Below are 6000 nucleotides of genomic sequence, written 5' to 3'. Positions count from 1 at the left end.
AGGAGCTTTAGGAGCTTTAGGCATGATTTGGAACCCCAGGAAAGTTATTCTAAATACATTAAAATCAAATCTCTTGGATGAGCAACATAGTCAAAAGAATTAAAACTAACCTACAATTCATCTTAGTAAACATGTATCATCCAATCTATAACATAGATAAACAAATTCTTATGGGAAGAAATTAGTATATTTATTAATAACCACAACAATGAACTCATTCTCATAAGTGGTGATTTTAATACTATCTTAAATATAGATAATTTTTTTTTGGAGGCATCCAACAAACTTCCCAAGCATCTAAGAAATTTTAAAACTAGTCTGACCTTAACAACCTAATCGATATTTCATTTAATAATGGGAAGTACACATGGAATAATAAAAGGAAAGACTTCTCTTATATAGTTGAGAAATTGGATAGATTTTTTTTCAAAGGACAACTTAGTGAATTAAATACCAATATCCAATCCTCAATTCTACTTATAGTAGAATCAAACCACTATCCTGTTAGAATTGAATTTTTTGAACCCAATAAACCCATAAAAATCCTTTTAAGTGTGAAAAAATGTGTTTTTTAGACAAAAAATTTATGGAACTTATTGGAGAATGGTGGAATCAAGACAATTTTAAAGGCTCTAAAATGTATATTTTTGTCTCCAAGATGAAAATGATTAAAGACAATATACTTAAGTGGAATAAAGAACATTTCAATAATATATTTAAAGAAAAAATAAATATCAAGGAAAGATTAAAAGAATTCAACATAGAAGTAATTAAAAAGGGGAAGAATAATGACAACTTTTATCTAGAAAAAGAATTACTCGCCAAGAAGGAAAACATCCTGGCAAAAGAAGAAATCTTTTGGAGACAAAAGTCAATAGAAAAATGGCTAGAAGAAGAAGACCAAAATACAAAATTTTTCCATGACAATACCCTTCATAATAGAGACAAAGCAAAATAATAAAAATTAAAGATCCACTAGGTACTACCACTGAAAACCTTGACAAAATAGTTGAGAATTTTGCGAGTCACTTTCACAACATATTAAATAACTATGATTGCTTGAATATGGTAGCTCAAGTGAAAATGTTTGAAGCTATACCTAGAGGGGTCACATTAGAAGATAATAAAACATTAAACAAACCTATTTCCATGGACGAAGTCAGACTGGTGTTATTCAACATGAATCCTGACAAATCTCTAGGTCCAGAAGGATTCCAGGCTTTCTTTTACCAAAAATGCTGGAACATTATCAGTTTTGATCTTTGGAAAGCCATTGAAGCATCAAGAAATGGTGGATCATTACTGTCTAAAATCAATTACACCTTTCTCACCCTTATACCCAAAAAAGGTGACCCTGAAAACCCAAGGGATTTTAGACCTGTAGCTCTATGCAATACCATTTATAAAATCTTATCCAAAATATTAGCGAATTTACTTAAACTAATTCTCCCCAAGATTAATACAAAAGATCAAATTGGCTTTGTTCCAGGTAGATTGATCCTAGATGGAATACTCATCATTCAAGAAATGCTACACTCAACCAATAACAATAAAGTGGCTAACACGTTCATGAAATTGGATATCCAAAAAGCTTATGACATGGCTGATTGGAGGTTTTTATGCAAAACCTTAGAAGCCTTTGGATTCTTGCACCAATGGATTAATCTCATCTATTAGTGTATTTCTACAACAAATTTTGTAGTCCTTATTAATGGAACTCTTGAAGGTTTCTTTGACACTTCAAGAGGTATAAGACGAGGAGATTCTCTATCTCCATTCCTATATATTATCATGGTAGAAGCCTTTGGGAGAGCAATTACTAAAGCTCACAATGAGGAGAAAATAAATGGAATTACTGTAACTGAAAATGTCCCCAATATTACCCACCAACAATATGTAGGTGACACCATTCTACCAAGTGAAAGTACAATAAAAGAGGCCCTAAATATCAAGTCTATCATTCAACAGTGTATTGAAGCTTCTGCTCAAAAAGTGAATGCAACAAAATTTGAATTCTTTTTCATTAATATGAGACCTAAAATTGAAAAGCAGATTTGTAGTATCATAGGGTATAAAAGAGGTACATTCTCATGTAAATACTTAGGAATAGAGTTAGAAAAAGGCAACAAATCTAATAAGGCTTGGCATATTATTCTTGATAAAATGGATGCTAGAATAGGAGGTTGTAAAGATAAATGGCTTACAAAAGCTAGTAAAGTTACCAAGATTAGAGCAGTGCTATCCGCTCTCCTAACATATTCGCTCTCCTGCCTTCCTCTATCTAAACATATCAATAAGAAGTTCAAGGCAAAACTTAGAAGCTTCCTTTGGAATGACTTTAATAATTCAAAAAAATTGGCCCTCATAAAATGGGATAATGTATGCAAACCAAAGGAATTAGGAGGTTTAGGTATAAAAAACTTAAGTTGGCAAAATGAAGCATTAGGGGCTCAACTTACTTGGTGCCTTTTTGAAGAAAGGGAGCATAAATGGGCTAAAATTATGTATAACAAATACCTTAATGTAGCTGATCCCTATTCCATCTTTAGAATGAGGACCTGCCCTAAAGGATTTAAAAGCTGGAACTTTATAGTTAAAAGTTGAGCCCTTAAATATCTCACATGGGATGTTGGAAAGGGTGATGAAACCTTATCCTGGGAGGATTCATGAGATGGGCACCCCTCAGTAGATAGTGTGGGGATCCAAAAGAGCATCAAAGAGCAATTAGTTAAACTCCGGGGGTGTAAGGTTAGAGATTATAAAACCCAAAAAACTATTAATGGAATCACAAGTTGGGAATGGAAATCTGTGGAGAATATAGACGTGGAACCAATAGTTAAAAAGGTATACAAAAAAAAATCTAGAAAAGGAAAATAAAGCAATTAGAAAGAAATAACAATCTCATCTAGGCAACATCAAAAAATGGTAGGAATAGTGTTAAAAATGGATATAGAGCTATCACTCATACCCAAAGATGGGAAGAAGTGAATATCCCACTTAAACTCTGTTGGGATTCGTCTAGTCTACCAAAGGTAGGTTTCTTTTTATGGTTGGCATTTTAGAATAGGATCCTAACCACTGATAGACTCTGTAAGTCGAGTGTTGAGGATCCATCAAGATGTGTGATATGTAGGCAAAACAATGAAGATACTAATCACATCTTATATAGATGTACATATACACAATACTATTGGGAATGACTCAGACATATGCTGGGCTGGACCGCCTCCATGCCAAAATTCCTAGGAGATTTCCTTAAGGGTTGGCCAACAGATAGTAGTAAAGGTATATATAGTAAAATATGGAATATGTGTCCATCTATCCTTATGTGGGAGGTATGGAAAGAAAGAGATAGAAGAATATTCCGTGACCAATATATGCAAACAAATGAGATTATTAAAAAAATCGAGGCATGTATAGTTGAGACTTTAAACACTCACCTAAGGAATACCCAAAGAGGAAGGATCATTCTCAAACTGGGATGGATTAATGAAAAAGAACTAGAAAAACCTAATTAACCCTCCCCTTATTTATAAAAAGAAGAATAAAGAGGCAAGGGAGAATTGCAGATGGATCCCTCCACCGATTAGGTGGACCAAGTTAAATTTTGATGGAGCCTCAAGAGGCAATCTTGGTTCTGCTAGAATTAGATGTATCATTAATACTGAGTTAGATAAGTGGATTGCTAAAAGGGATAAATCCATAGAACCAACAACTAACAATCTTGCTGAACTAGAAGCCCTGCAAGAAGGTCTCCAAATTTGCCTAAATTTAAGTTTATCAAAGATTATTATTGAAGGAGATTCACAGATTGTCCTAAATGCCATTAGGAAAAGAATGCCACCTAATTGGGTCTTAAACTCGAAACTGGAAGAAGTACTTAATATTCTGGACCATTTCATAGATATTCAAATTTTTCATATTTTCTAGGAAGGTAACAAAAAGGCAAATCAACTAGCAAATAAGGGTGCTGATGGCAAAAATATTTTAATCTATAATGACTAATAGTCTTAACAGGAACCCTTGGTACATATTATATTTCTTATATTCAACCATAAGCAAACTAATCAGAAATCAAATAGCAGCTCTAAATATAATTGGATAATTCAACTAAATTAGCCCTGAAGAACAACTCAAGTAGTAAGGATATAAATAAAATAACATCTCCATCACTAAGAAATCTACACATCCTTGTATAAAATTAATTAAATCATTCAATTATTTGCATATCTTCTTATATAAACATGTAATTTCACTCCATGTAGCAAACATAGGGGAAGATGGAGAATAATTAGTAAGGATCTTTCAAAAAATGGATAGACTTAAAATATAATTTTAAATAAGAATATCAAAGGTGTTTCTAATTTAATATGACAACTCTCTCAAATAGGAATGAAGATTAGCAAATTATTATGAGAGCACTTTTATGAATACTAGGCAATTATTTATAAACAAAACTAATCATTTGCTCGGATGTGATATTTATAATTTCATCTTAAACATCTAAACCCCATTTATTATTTCCCTATTTTACCCATCATGTCGTGACACTAGGTGCCATCATGTATCCTCATGATTCAGCTCCCTATAGGTGGCATCAGTTGTTGATGTCATAAATCTAGGTTTTTCTAGATCCTTCGCTTGAAGATTGCTAGTATGCTATTTATACTTACAATTATTCCCTTCTCTTTCAGTTTGAGCTAGCTTCAACCCTAATATGGAAACTAATATTAGTTTATTCTATACCTTGGAGATATGAACCATGGCATTCTGAGGCAATGTGAAAGCAGAGAGATTGAATCGACTATTAAACTTGGTGAATGACATGACTAGGATTATAGTGAGCCGTGTCTTAGGAGAAGGTATTTTCAACCACGATTTCTTTTGGAGAACTAATAGTGATATTATAGGGGCATTCATAGGTTATCTGACTAGAGCCAAAGTAGAGAAGTGGGAAATGATCAAACTTTGCTTTAATGTTTTTAATCCACTTTGATGTGTGGGTCTGGAAGAAACTATTTTGAGTATAGATGAGAAACTTAGGATTCCTCTCCCAGAAATGTATATGGCACATCCACCTGAAAGCTTTAATTTGGCCATTGTACCTAGATGCCCCTCTCTGGTTATTTGAGAGAATGCTACCTTTTTTCAGGAATGGCTGAAAATGGATGCCAACATCCATTTTTTTCTCAGGTGGAGAGGGATCATAGAAGACCGTAGCAAGGCTTGGCTCAAAAATTATCTCGACATCTTTAAGTCTTATATTCATCCAGGTGTAGAGCTCGATAATCTAGAAGCACTGAAATTCTGTATCCCTAACATGGATAAATCAAGCAAGGAAAAGAGTGCCTTTGAACTCCCGCCAAATTTCCAAATAGAGAATCCCAAGGACATCACATAAATTATCATGGTGTATTGGAAATAGGTGTATGATTTAGATGACTTATACATGCTGGTTCTGTTTGGATGTCAAGTTTTTGAATCCCAGAAGATTGGTTGGGGGTTTCCCCTATTTTGTATCTTTTGTCCTGCCATTAGCCTTTTGTGTTTGTTTAGCTCTATGTTAGGTCTTTTTATCTCCTCCTTTTAGCTTTGTAGGCTTTGGATCTCTAAGGATGTTAGGTCATGTATGCTATAGGCAATTAATATGCATGTAACCAAAGTTTCTTATTTCAGAATAAGAATTACACATAGTAAGTTTTGATTTGAGTCTTTGCAATAGATGAAGGATAATGTTAGGATCTATATATAGGACATTGCTTCATACATCAAGTCTTGACATCTATTTTAGGAGGTTTGCAAGTTTGGTAGCAATGTATAGTAGCTCGGGTTCTCCCTTATCCAAAGATCTTTGTCTGTAAATTTATGTTGATATAAATATATATAAATGTTATTTCTATATCAATTTGTTGGGATTAACTTTTGCCTTTTTACTCCTCCAAATGGTGTAAGTTGTCAGGGTTGAATTTGTTAAGGATGAATAATATACATTTTGAATTT

This window comes from Cupressus sempervirens, chromosome 1 (genome assembly GCF_028749045.1).
Source record: "Cupressus sempervirens isolate cs-2001-9-10 chromosome 1, ASM2874904v1, whole genome shotgun sequence".
Lineage (NCBI taxonomy): Eukaryota > Viridiplantae > Streptophyta > Pinopsida > Cupressales > Cupressaceae > Cupressus > Cupressus sempervirens.
The sequence above is the reverse complement of the archived record's forward strand: the minus strand, read 5'-3'. Positions refer to the sequence as shown.